Genomic DNA, 14372 nt, shown 5'->3' on the forward strand with positions numbered 1-14372 from the left:
GAAGTAACCCATCAGGAGGTCGGTTAGACGTCTTACCAGTGGCACAAACTGAGTAAGCCAAAACAAAACTGCATATGTCGCAAGCCATTAATGGCCACCAGAATCGTTGCTTAACTACCCAGCTACTCTGATTTACTCCTGGATGACAAGCAATGTTGGAGCAATGACCCCATCAAATGACCTCGGACCTTATGGTCGGTCCAAACGATAAAAGGTACCCCCAACCCTTCTAACCAATGACGCCACTCCTTCGCTAACTTGACGGCCAACAACGCTCTGTTACCAATGTCATAATTACATTCGGCAGGGGATAACCGGTGGGACAAAAATGCGCTAGGGTGCATCTTGTCATCTGAGGACGAACGTTGGGATAGAACTGCACCTACCCCCACCTCTGATGCGTCGACCTCCACCACGAACTGACGTGAGGGATCAGGGGCGACTAAGATGGGAGCCTTAACGAAGTGGCTTTTGAGTTTGTCGAATACAGCCTCAGTTGTATCGGACCACCTGAACGTAGTTCTGGAGGAGGCCAAAGCGGTCAGAGGCGCGACTAGTTGGCTGAAGTTGCGAATAATACGGCGATAGAAGTTGGCGAACCCCAGAAACCTCTGTAGGGCCTTACGGGATTCTGGACTTGGCCAATCTACCACAGCCTTAACCTTGTCTGGGTCCATACGCACTCCCTCAGAAGAGACAATGTAACCTAGGAAAGAAACAGATTGTGCATGAAAAGCGCATTTCTCCGCCCTGGCAAAAAGCCCATTCTCTAGCAACCTCTGAAGCACTCGTCTGACATGTTGAACGTGTTCCTGGAGAGACGAAGAAAAAATCAATATGTCATCCAGGTAAACATATATGAACCGATCTACCATGTCTCTCAACACGTCATTGACAAGTGCCTGGAAAACTGCTGGGGAGTTGGATAGCCCGAAGGGCATAACCAAGTATTCAAAATGGCTTCTGGGGGTATTAAATGCGGTTTTCCACTCATCCCCCCTCCTGATACAAACCAAATGATAGGCGTTACGTAAATCAAATTTTGTGAAGACGGATGCTCCCTGCAATCTCTCGAAAGCTGAAGACATCAACAGCAACGGATAAGTTTTCTTAAACGTGATGTTGTTCAACCCTCGGTAATCAATACAAGGTCGCAGAGACCCATCCTTCTTCCCCACAAAAAAGAATCCCGCCCCCGCAGGGGAAGAGGAATGCTGGATGAATCCGGATGCTAGAGACTCAGAAATATATTTCTCCATGGCCTCCCTTTCTAGAACAGAAAGTGAGTAAAGCTTGCCCTTGGGCGGAGACTTACCCGGGAGTAGATCTATAGCACAGTCATAGGGACGATGCGGACAGAGAGAAGCAGCACGGGACTTAGTGAACACTTCCTTCAGGTCGAGGTACTCTGGGGGCACGTTAGACAAATTCACCACCTCCTTCTGCAAAACAGAACAAACACAGACGAACAGGCATACACAAGACAAGACTCATAACATTGTGTACTCCATAAAGCAACAGAATTGTGTCTCCAGTCAACCCTAGGATTATGCTGAACCAGCCAAGGGTGACCGAGGACGATAGAATCCTGGGGTGAGTCCAAGAGGAGAAAAGATGTACTGTAGATTCTGAGTGTTTGCCAGATGTGATGAGTGTGAGGGACTTGGTAGCAAAGGTTATAGCTGGGAGCTCCTGACCATTAAGGGCATTAACGGAAATGGTGTTCTTAAGTGGAGTGATGGGAATCCCAAGAGTTAGTGCTAGTGACCGGTCCATGAAATTACCCTCTGCTCCAGAGTCCAAGAGTGTTTGACAGGTGTGGGACCGGGCCGCCCACAGCAGTCTTACCGGGAGATGAGTAGAGGATGAGGCCTTATCTACAGAGATCCCGCCCGACAGTAGTACTGCCGGGCTCGGTCTTTTAGCGGACAGTTGTTCAGTTAGTGTCCCGCTCCACCGCAAAGACCCCAGGATCTCCGTCTCTCCCTCTCCTCCCGGGAAAGCCGAGCTCGACCCACCTGCATGGGCTCGGGATCGAAGACGTGGCTGACCGCATCACTGCCACTGGCCTGAGGGCATTCGACACTCCCTGGGGGCAGACGTGCCCTAGAACGTTCCTCTAGACGACTGAGACGAACGTCCACCTTCAAAGCCAGCTCAATAAGTCCATCCAGTTTGTTGGGCAGGTCCAGGGTGAAGATCTCCCTATGAATGCTGTCAGCCAACTCATGTAGGAACATGTCCCACTGCGCCTCCTTGTTCCAGTGGCACTTGGCAGCCAGGGTGTGGAAGTCGATAGAATAGTCGCTGAGTGAGCAGTTGCCCTGATGGAGGTCGGCCAGTTGACGAGCCGCCTCCCTACCTGCCACCGCCCGGTCAAACACCCACTTCATCTCATCAGAGATTGTCTGGAACAAGGCACAGCATTGGTGTTGATTTTTTTTCCACACCGCCGTCCCCCACAGTGCCGCTCGTCCCGTGAGCAAGGTTAACACAAAAGCCACCTTAGACTCCTCTGAACTAAAAGTCTGTGGCTGGAGGGCAAAAAACAGAGAACACTTAATTAGGAACGCTCTGCAGAATTCGGCTCACCAGAGTAACCCTCAGGGGGTGGTAGACGCTGTTCGAGCTGGCGACTGGGTGCTGGTGGAGTGGGGGGAGGCGGCGGTGGGCTGGGCGCAGCAGGGACAACGAGGTGTTGAATCTGTCGGGTCAGCTTGGACACCTGTGTCACCAAGGCTTGTACTGCTCTTCCTGTAAGAGCCAGATTGTCTTCCTGTTGATCCATATGGGGGCTGCTGCGTGCTAAAAACTCCTGGAGATCACGGTTTCTTACTGAATCCATTGTGTGTGGTCAGATCGTTCTGTGATGAAATTATGAGATGGATTCAATAGCAAGTAAGAGAGTTTTATTATTAAATGTGAAACAGGGATGATGATGATGATGATGATGATGATGAAAACAAAGTCCGAGGAAGCCAGTCCGGTGTGAAGATCCTGGGAGATGAGTGAAGATAAACGACAATCAGGAAGTTGACGATGGTGATAATCCGGGAGATGAAGATGACGAGAGGGCAGACGTGCAGGACAAAAGGACAGGCAGCGAGGAAACTGGACAGGCGGGAAACAGAACGGACATCCAAACAACGACAAGAGACAAGGGGAAAACAGAGAGACTAAATAGTCAGCGCAGATCCTCTGCAGCTGGCGTACTGATTAGTCCTGATTGCAGAGCTGATGAGCCCAGTGATCGGTGGCTCCACCCACAACAACACAAACACAGACAAGAGAGAGAGACAGCGTATTTATATGACAGGGTTTTTAAAAGCAGGATACTGAAGGAACTGACAGGTGCAGGGAATCAATTATTAATCAGACAAAACAAGGACAGGAATCAGACTAAATAAGGCAAAATAGGAACTGAAAAGCATGACAAAACTACAGGGGGGTTGTGGTTTTATAACACCTCTATGTGCACATAATTTAAATCACAAAGAAAGTTAAATAACTAAAAGTATATATATTACCATTTATGTTATGTGACCATTAACCATAAGAACTATAAATATAAAAATGTGTCGTTAAATTATTGAAAAGAAATTTTTGATCAAATGGGTTTGACTGATAAAAAAGTTTGTGAATCCCTAATTTAGGTTTATGAAAAACTTATTTTTGTACATATTAATTACCTTTAGTAACATCAGATTTTATAATAAAATAACATGAATCTGTATTGTAAATTTGACTTTCAATCAGCGCCACCTTTTTACAGGTGTGAATTTGGTTTTCAATCATCGCTCAATTGCAGCAAAAGATCCCAACAGATAAAAAATTGTTGTTTATTATTGGTTATGTTTGCTCGTTAACATTTGCCAGACAGATACACAAACAAAATAAATGAGCTATAACATTTAAAAAACAATCCTCTCCTCTTCAGCCCACTTGTTTTAATGGCTTCATATACAGTATATAAAGATGTCCCTGAGGGACCTTCCAGAACCATCTGCTACTCTTTCCGCTCTTTGCCTTTGACTTCCTGTTTGTTGTTGGCGGCTGTACTGCGTTTGAGCTCCGTCACTATATTCTTTTCATTGACTATTTTTAACTCAAAAAACAATTGTATACATCATCGTTTCCGTTTATATAACGTGTGAATATATCCTCTATTGTATTCTACAACAAAAACAATCAGAGCGCCTCGCTATCACTAGTTTTATTTTGATCTCCCGGGTCCGCTATTAGCTTTTAGCCCGTTAGCATCAGCGGCGTGGTTGCAGCTAACTGCGCTAACATTGCTAATACTCTATTCACAAACATTACCACTGCTGTACTCACTGTTACTTGCTTTAATGGCGGATGAATGTCTCCACTCTGTGCAGCTCGAGCTCGAGGCCGTGGGAAAGCAGATTCGCGACCTGGAGGTGAGGCAGGCCCAGCTGAGAGAGCGGAGAACCGCGCTGGAATCATCCCGGGCTGACGCTCACAAGTCCGGGGTAAGTATACAGCGATCTGTTAACAGTCCGACCACGTCTACTCCGTGTGTTTCTCTGCACAGGCCCGGTGCACCCAGGACGCGATCTTCCCAGATGTCCTTCACTGCGACGCCGGGACACCACGGACCCTGGGTGCATCCACAGCGGAGGACGCGAGCCGGGTCCCGGGCGACGACTTCTCCCCCTCCTGCCTTCGACATCTCCATCCGGAACCGCTTCGCTCCCCTCCGCGAGACAGGACGCGACACTGTGATCATCAGAGACTCCATCGTCCGACATGTAAGTGCTACGTTAGCCGAAGGTAAAGTGCACACTCATTGTTTGCCTGGTGCTCGTGTTCTCGATGTTTCTGCGCAGATACCCGCGATCCTGAAGGTCGACGAGAGCCCCAGAGCGGTCGTGCTTCACGCCGGGGTTAACGACACCACGCTGCGGCAGACGGAGACGCTGAAGAGGGACTTCAGCAGCCTGATCGAGACGGTTCGCAGCACGGCGCCCGCGGCGACGATCGTCGTGTCAGGACCACTGCCCACGTATCGACGAGGACACGAAAGGTTCAGTAGACTTTTTGCTTTAAATGAATGGTTGTTGTCATGGTGTAAAGAACAGAAACTGCTATTTGTTAATAACTGGAATCTTTTCTGGGAGCGTCCTAGGCTGTTTCGCGCTGATGGATTACACCCCAGCAGAATCGGAGCGGAGCTGCTCTCTGACAACATCTCCAGGACACTTCGCTCCATGTGACTAGTAAGACAATTCTCTAATAACTATTATGATGAGTTTTGTTCCACCCGCTTAAATGATAAAAGTACTTGTGCTGTAAAAACTATTAAGACTGTGTCTGTTCCCCGGATAGTGAGGTCAAAATATAATGTAGGATCTAGAAAAAATCTTATCGTAATTAAACCAGAAAAATGTAAAGTAAATGAACAAAAACAATTTTTAAAGTTTGGGCTCATAAATATTAGATCACTCACACCCAAAGCAGTTATTGTAAATGAAATGATCACAGAAAATAGTTTTGATGTACTCTGCTTGACTGAAACCTGGCTAAAACCAAATGATTATTTTGGTCTAAATGAGTCTACTCCACCAAACTACTGTTATAAGCATGAGCCCCGTCAGACTGGTCGTGGAGGAGGTGTTGCAACAATATATAGTGATATTCTCAATGTTACCCAGAAAACAGGATACAGGTTTAACTCTTTTGAAATACTTCTGCTAAATGTTACACTGTCAGACATGCAAAAGAAATCTAATGTATCTCTTGCTCTGGCTACTGTGTATAGACCACCAGGGCCGTATACAGAATTCCTAAAAGAATTTGCAGATTTCCTCTCAGACCTTCTAGTTACAGTTGATAAGGCGCTAATCATGGGAGATTTTAATATTCACGTTGATAATGCAAATGATACATTAGGACTTGCGTTTACTGACCTAATAAACTCCTTTGGAGTCAAGCAAAATGTCACCGGGCCCACTCATCGTTTTAATCATACACTAGATCTAATTATATCGCATGGAATCGATCTTACTGCTATAGATATTGTACCCCAATGTGATGATATTACAGACCATTTCCTTGTATCGTGCATGCTGCGTATAACTGATATTAACTATATGTCTCAGCGTTACCGTCTGGGCAGAACTATTGTTCCAGCCACCAAAGACAGATTCGCAAATAACCTCCCTGATCTATCTCAACTGCTATTTGTACCCAAAAATACACATGAATTAGACGAAATTACTGACAACATGGGCACTATTTTCTCTAATACATTAGAAGCTGTTGCCCCCATCAAATTGAAAAAGGTTAGAGAAAAACGTACTGTGCCATGGTATAACAGTAATACTCACTCTCTCAAGAAAGTAACTCGTAGTCTTGAACGCAAATGGAGAAAAACTAACTTGGAAGTTTTTAAAATTGCATGGAAAAACAGTATGTCCAGCTATAGACAGGCTCTAAAAACTGCTAGGGCAGAGCATATCCACAAACTCATTGAAAATAACCAAAACAATCCAAGGTTTTTATTTAGCACAGTGGCTAAATTAACAAATTACCAGACGCCACCTGATTCAAATATTCCACCAACGTTAAATAGTAATGACTTTATGAATTTCTTCACTGATAAAATAGATAACATTAGAAATACAATAGCGAATGTAGATTCTACAGCGTCTAACACTTCAGTTTCATCCATCGCACCCAAAGATAAACTGCAGTGCTTTACAAATATAGGACAGGAAGAGCTAAATAAACTTATCACTGTATCTAAACCAACAACATGTTTATTAGATCCTGTACCCACTAAATTACTAAAAGAGCTGTTACCTGTAGCCGAAGAACCGCTTCTCAATATCATTAACTCGTCGTTATCTTTAGGTCACGTCCCAAAACCATTCAAGCTGGCGGTTATCAAGCCTCTTATTAAGAAACCAAAACTAGATCCTAGTGTACTGGCAAATTATAGGCCTATTTCAAATCTTCCATTTATGTCTAAAATTTTAGAAAAAGTTGTGTCTGCTCAATTGAGCACCTTCCTGCATAAAAATGATCTGTATGAAGAATTTCAGTCAGGTTTTAGGCCCCACCATAGCACAGAAACTGCACTTGTTAAAATTACAAATGACCTGCTTCTTGCGTCAGATCAAGACTGCATCTCATTTCTAGTCTTACTTGATCTTAGTGCTGCGTTCGACACCATAGATCATGACATACTCATAGATCGATTACAAAACTATACAGGTATTCAAGGGCAGGCTCTAAGATGGTTTAGATCCTACCTGTCCGATCGCTACCATTTTGTTTACTTAAATGGAGAGTCATCTCATTTATCATCAGTAAAATATGGAGTGCCACAAGGATCCGTCCTAGGTCCCCTTCTATTTTCAATATACATGTTGCCCCTTGGTAATATTATTAGAAAATACGGAATAAGCTTCCACTGTTATGCTGATGATACTCAGCTATATATTTCAACGAGACCAGATGAAACTTCCCAATTATCTAAGCTAACAGAGTGTGTTAAAAATGTAAAAGATTGGATGACAAATAATTTTCTCCAATTAAATTCGGATAAGACAGAGATATTAATTATTGGACCAAAAAACAGTACACAGAATCTTGTAGATTACAATCTGCAACTAGACGGATGTACTGTTACTTCCTCTACAGTCAGAAATCTGGGTGTTATATTAGACAGCAATTTGTCTTTTGAAAATCATATTTCCAATGTTACAAAAACTGCATTCTTCCATCTTAGAAACATTGCCAAGCTACGAAACATGTTATCTGTTTCTGATGCAGAAAAGCTAGTTCATGCATTCATGACCTCTAGACTGGACTATTGTAATGCACTTCTAGGTGGTTGTCCTGCTTCGTCAATAAACAAGCTACAGGTAGTCCAAAATGCAGCAGCTAGAGTCCTTACCAGGTCAAGAAAATATGATCATATTACCCCAATTTTACAGTCTCTGCACTGGCTACCTATTAAGTTCCGTATCTGTTACAAATTATCATTACTTACCTATAAGGCCCTAAATGGTTTAGCTCCTGCGTACCTAACTAGCCTTCTACCACGCTACAACCCATCACAACTACAACTTTTGGTAGTTCCTAGGATAGCAAAGTCCACTAAAGGAGGTAGAGCTTTTTCACATTTGGCTCCCAAACTCTGGAATAGCCTTCCTGATAATGTTCGGGGTTCAGACACACTCTCTCTGTTTAAATCTAGATTAAAAACACATCTCTTTCGCCAAGCATTCGAATAATGTATCTCTTAAATTGTGAGTGTAGTTGCATCTGCATTTTTATTCTTTAGCTTGGGTTAAACTAATTTTACTTTGTTGGATCAGCAGCTATGCTAATGATGTCTCTATCTTGTTTCTATGTTTTGCCACGGGATTTATATCCCGTGGTAACTAGGATTTACACAAGCTCCAGTCTGGATCCAGAACACCTGAGAAGAGATGATGCTGACCCTCAGAGGACCCCAGATGATCCTAACCTTGAATCAACAAACAGAACTAACAATTATTGCTACATGTGTGACTGCATCATATAATTACTATTAATTAATAATATTGATAGTTCATCATCTAGCTGACTACGTCTTGTATTATTATTATTATTTTTATTTTTCTAAAATCCTGTCAAACGTGCACAAACTACTAGCTACTACTAAATATTGTAGAAACATAATTTTCTGTAAAGTTGCTTTGTAACGATTTGTATTGTAAAAAGCGCTATACAAATAAACTTGAATTGAATTGAATTTGCCTGATGGGTTTGCGCTAAGAGAAGGTCAGATGCTGACAGTGAGGAAGACGCGCTTGCCAACAGAGGGGAAGTAAAAACATTATCTGACAACACTTGAAAGCGCTTATTGTCTTGGGTTTCCCTTCAGTCTGGGCTTCAGGAATAGACCTGCTGTTTCTCAGGTTGCATCAGTTTCAGATTTCTATGTGGAAATACAAGGGATGCTGTTTTCTGTTTTTAGGGATTTTAAATATTTACACAAAACACTAAATCAAATTATATAATTTATTTGGTGATTTAGTTGGCTGCTGATGATGCGATTTAGATTTTTATGTATGCAGTTTGCTAGAGTCTTTATTGCTGAGGTTTTTGGATGGTTGGGCTAAAGAATCATAGACCCCACATGACTTCATACAGAATAAGAGTTGATGTTAATGTCCATTTTTCACAAGATTGTGTGCTGTTTTGATCATGATCATTTATTTGAGCTAAATAATTTGTAGGGATAATATGTGTTTGCAAGGTAAGCATCATTATTTATATTACATGCTAAAGAAACACTGTAAAAAAATAAAAATAAATAAATCCATTGTTTTTACCAAAAAATAAAAATAAATGCCAGCTGTTGCTGCCCGGAATATTTTTTTTTAAATACACTGAAAATGTAGCCAATAAACCTGTAAAATCTACTGTATAAAATTTACAAAACAAGAAAGTTTTGGTTTATTAAACCAGCAAATTCAATGCATACTGCTACTAAAATTTGTTTCCTACTTTTAACATATACTGACATCCAGGCATATACTGTTTGTAAAATATTTTAGTAGCATTAATTTATAGTTTTATTATTTTGAATTAGTTTTTTTATTTTTATATTATTTTATATTTTTATTGCCATTTTTGTTCAAGATTTAGTAATATTGTGTTTTAGCCTAAGTCTTTTTAGTTATTATTATTATTTAAATTCTATTTTAGTCATTTGAAAACTTCAACTTAAAGTACTTTATTGCTTACTTATTACTATGTATGCTTTTAATACATGATTATTTTAGCTTAATGATAAAACTGCCTGGAACCATGCAGTTGTTGAAGATAGGGCTGCTATTGCCTTTAAGTGATGTGATTTTCAGATGATACTACAGGCACATGGGACTTATCTAGTGGGACTTATCTAGCCATATCTAGAGACCAAAATATACAGAAACTTAAGGGTGGGCTTTTTGACTTTTTGAATAACCACCTATCAGCTATGTTTCAATGTTCTAAAATCCACCCACAACTCACTACCATTGTTTTGGCAAGTTTTGCACGAGCAAGAATTCATATTTTCTTCAGGTTGTTTCATAAAAAAAAAAGAAAAAAAAAACTTCAATGTTTTAACACCAGACTATTGTTCAGACTCTATTCATGCAGTTCACATGTAATTACACTTATCAAAAGAATTCCTGCCAAAGAAAAGGAACAGTTATTAGCTTAGCTGGAAACACTTCACTGGCCAAACTGTAGATGTTCTTTCATTGGGCACAGCCATTTGATCAAGCATCTTCTTATCTCTAACAGCATGTGTTCTGCCGCTGGCATCTCTTTTATACTGGAAAATGGATGGTATTTTCTTAACTGTGGAAAAGGTGTGATTTCTAACAGTGTTTCCCCTTCCATCAATGTAAGCCATGTTTCATTGTTTGGTTACAAGGTTAACACTTTAATAACTTGTTTGATTTGTATCAAAGCCTTGGCTAATAATCTGGTTTCATAGTCATGCAGACAAGTGGCATCCAATGCCTGCTTTGAAGTCCACTGCCTTAATTATGAATTAAATTTGTGAGGGATGTGATGGAGATCACCTCAGCCAGAATTGCTGAATCATAAGTCTATGAACAATTCCTAGTGGCTGTTGGCCTTGTGTTGCAACCCATTCTCACTCCAAAGGCGTCAAAAACCGAAGCATGGTCAAGCGCCCCTAGCGTCACCTTTTAGACGCCAAATGTGCCTCTCGGCGTCGAAATATCGACGCACTACGACCTTCATTGCTTTCAGTGGGAAACTTTTGGCGTCAGAATTTCGACACGAGGACATGAGATGTTTATCGCTATGAAAGCACGTTCAAGAAGTCTCATTCAGCACACATCGCGATACTTGCTATCAGTTCCACAGTTTGGGTGAGTAGTCGTAAATACGCTCTTTTAATGCCTTTTATAAAATGTATTCTATCTTCTTCATTAATCAGATTAGCACCATATGTTTAATCGCTATATTATATCGATCATCCGCGGCTGTCTTTGAGTTTCATTGTGTTTAAATAAATGCACACAGCTGCTAATTAGTGTGATTAAACTCTATCTGTCACGTGACGTGCCATAGACCGATCCATTTTATATTAATTTCAGGATCAATGATGTAAGTTGTATTTGTAGTAAAATCATGGTAACCACGACACTTACAATAGTAATAAATGAAATGTGAAGTTAAAACACAGTAAACGGGACATTAGTAACTGTAACTGTAGTTTTACTATGGTATATTAATAATCAATACAACAATACAATAATCACCAATGTTGTCCATAATGTTTTTATGTGCTTTCATATGACAGATATCACAGTAATCATATGTTCTGTACCATGCTTTTAATACCTTTTAATGTAAATCCAAAAAAAATAATAAATAAAAATAAATAAATAATAAAAAAAAATATTTTTCCATCTTGCAGTTCATTCATATCAGTTTATATCTAAATATTTTGCTCACAGATCATTATTAACATTCTGTATATAATTAAATTTTATTTTCTCTCATCTTTTTTATTATTTTTATTTTTATTTTTTAGCTGAAAAGACGTAAAGGCAGTCAGCCCAGTGGTGTTTCTGGAGACGTATTCCTTCAGAAATGGAGAAGGCAGAAAGCTGCGGAAGCAGACATTTGCAGCAGTAAGTCTGTGATAGTTTGTCCCTTTTATCAAACATTCCTGCTGTTATAATTTGTACAGCATTTTTTGTTTCTTAAACTGTTGCACTGTCCAAATACCCACACTTGCCATCTTTGCACTTGACCACTTGATTATTTATTTGACGTCTTTCCTGTATTTGGCCTAGTGTTCAAGTGAGCATGATGACCACAAGTGTGTGTCGAACTTTTCATGACCTGATGGTAGTGGTTCCCAATCCTGGTCCTGGAGAACCCCAGCACTGCACGGTTTTGGTGTCTCTCTTATCTGACAAACACACTTTTGAGGTCTTGGAGTCTTCACTGATGAGCTGAATCAGGTGTGTTTGATCAGGGAGACATCTCAAATGTGCAGTGTTGGGGTTCTCCAGGACCAGGATTGGGAGTCACTGCCTTATGGGACACTTATGTGTTTACAGAGATGTTTAATATCTAATTATCAATATTTCACATACTGTACATTGGACAGCTTTCCGTGACCTCTTGTGAGATCTCGGCAAAAAGTCTGACGATTTATTCCAAAACATGATGTATGATGGGATACACTAAGCGTTGGATAGCACTCCGGAGCAGTATTGGAGAGGTTTAGTGTGTGTTAAGGACGCTGCGCTTTGGCATTATTAAGACCGGGGACAGTCGTGTGCACACACTGTCACGTACACACACTCTCAAGTGGCCAAGACTGCAAGTGTGGGTATCTGGACAGGGTCAAAGTCTTAAAAATGAACCCTAAACACGGTCGCACATCACAGTCTTAATAATTCAGTTTAACACTTGTATGATATTGTCTCATCTGACACTATCAAAAGAATTCATATGACTATAGCTTGCTATTAATTACTTGCTTTCAATAATGGATGCATTTAACATTTAATTATACAGCATTTTTACAGAGGCTCCTTTTATGGTCTAAACAAAGCCCAGTGTAATGTATAAATTGAATGTAATTTAATAATATTTCCTTCCTTTCTGTCTTACAGGATTGTTTGCAGATAACACTGTAGTTCTCCATCATGCACAAGGACTCACCTCGTTAACTCTTTATCCCCCACACACACAGAAATGGTCCCTGGATCAGTGATTAGACTTTTCAGTGGTTTGATTTTTGCAGAAGATGTAACTTTGTTTTAATTATAAGCTCATAATGAATACATTACAGAACCAGTGATGAAAACAAAAGTTAAAAATAGTATTTTTCGTATTGATAAAGCATTGTGTTCTCTTTTTCAAGCTTCATACAGTAAACTTTACTTGGTGTCTTCCTAATGCTTTTATCATTAAAAAAAACATCAGTTCTCATCAGGAGTTTTAGTAAAGGAGATATTCATACACAGTCATACCCTAGTTCCAGTTATGAAGGGAATTCATGATGTCATTGTCAAAGGTATCAGGTGTTTGTTTTCCTGAACACTTTCTCTGTCTTCCATTGTTCGGATATCAGTGTTTATTTGATGCTGTGCTGATAGAGTTTTATAGATGATATTGCACACTTGACATGCATGTCTTTATGGTGTTATTTTGTGAGTTTGAAACATTTACATTGTGTTGTATTACATTTTGGTCAATTTAATTTTTCCAGTGTTCTCTGAAAAACATACTGTATTTACTGTTTTGTTTTTTAATAAAAGCATTTTCATTTGCATACTGAAAATAGTTAACGTTTACAACATAACTGCCTTTTTATTCTTTATGGTGGCAAAAACGAGCTTAGTGACAGAGTAATTTGGGTACATCTTTAAATGAGTTTGACATATCTATAAATAAAGGAAGATCCTTACAAAACTATGCATGTTCATTATGCTTTATGTATTCATTCATTCATTCATTCATTCATTCATTCATTCTTTCTGTTTTTATTCCTAGAGTTCAAATGGTAGAGAATGGTAAATCACAGAAACACAAATGTGAACAATTTTAACTTTAAAACACAATGTAATATACAATGTAAATTTTAGAAGCACATCATTTGATTAGTAAATATATTTGTCTTTGGTCAAAAAAAAAAAAATCTTAAAAATGTGTCTTGTATTTAATGAGAGGAATCTACCTGGGCCCGGTTCCCCGATAACGTTCACTCTTAGCGCGCTAAGAAGACATCGAAAGTTATATCTTACCAAAGTTGTTGATGTTTCTAAGTGTGTTCCCCGAAGTGTCCCTTAGGAAGCTTCTTAACACGCTGCCTCTTATGTCCGACGTTACAAGAGCGCTGTCCAAAGTCAGGGTGCTGAATTAGTTGGCATCGATTGCTCATGAATCGATTTTCCACTTCACATGAAGGTGCATTACAGCGTTAAGAAAGACAACACGTTCTATGCAAATGAAACATTCCTCAAATTATTACAGTAACATTTATTTTAACATAGTTTAAGTTATCAGTAGAATATAGACTATAAATTAAATTATCAAATGGTCAGTAATATGTTCACACGATAGGCTATGTTGTGACGGTTAGACGAACCGGGTATCCCTCGCTAATCATCCACCCTCCTTATCCCGTTGTGCCGCTTTTTGACATGGGTTTAACGACTTATGAAAATTATATAATACACTTTTATATTAATGGTAAGGTACTTTACAATCAGAATTGATTGGCAAGCAGCTGCAGTTACTTCTGTTTAATGCGGTATTGATTGCAATTGGTTTATGTTTTTAATAAAAAACAACCTATCTACAATGAA

At 40.0% G+C, this 14372-nt stretch overlaps 1 long non-coding RNA gene across 1 annotated transcript; it reads left to right on the top strand.

Annotated features, from left to right (window-relative positions):
* The first annotated feature begins 10656 nt into the window (after nt 1-10656).
* LOC132141880 (uncharacterized) lies at nt 10657-12937 on the top strand. Its single transcript, XR_009433950.1, has 3 exons — nt 10657-10910; nt 11579-11678; nt 12675-12937. It is a non-coding gene; the product is annotated as an uncharacterized LOC132141880 (long non-coding RNA).
* Nucleotides 12938-14372: the final 1435 nt, after the last annotated feature.

The sequence above is a fragment of the Carassius carassius genome, chromosome 6 (genome assembly GCF_963082965.1).
Source record: "Carassius carassius chromosome 6, fCarCar2.1, whole genome shotgun sequence".
NCBI classification, from domain to species: Eukaryota; Metazoa; Chordata; class Actinopteri; order Cypriniformes; family Cyprinidae; genus Carassius; species Carassius carassius.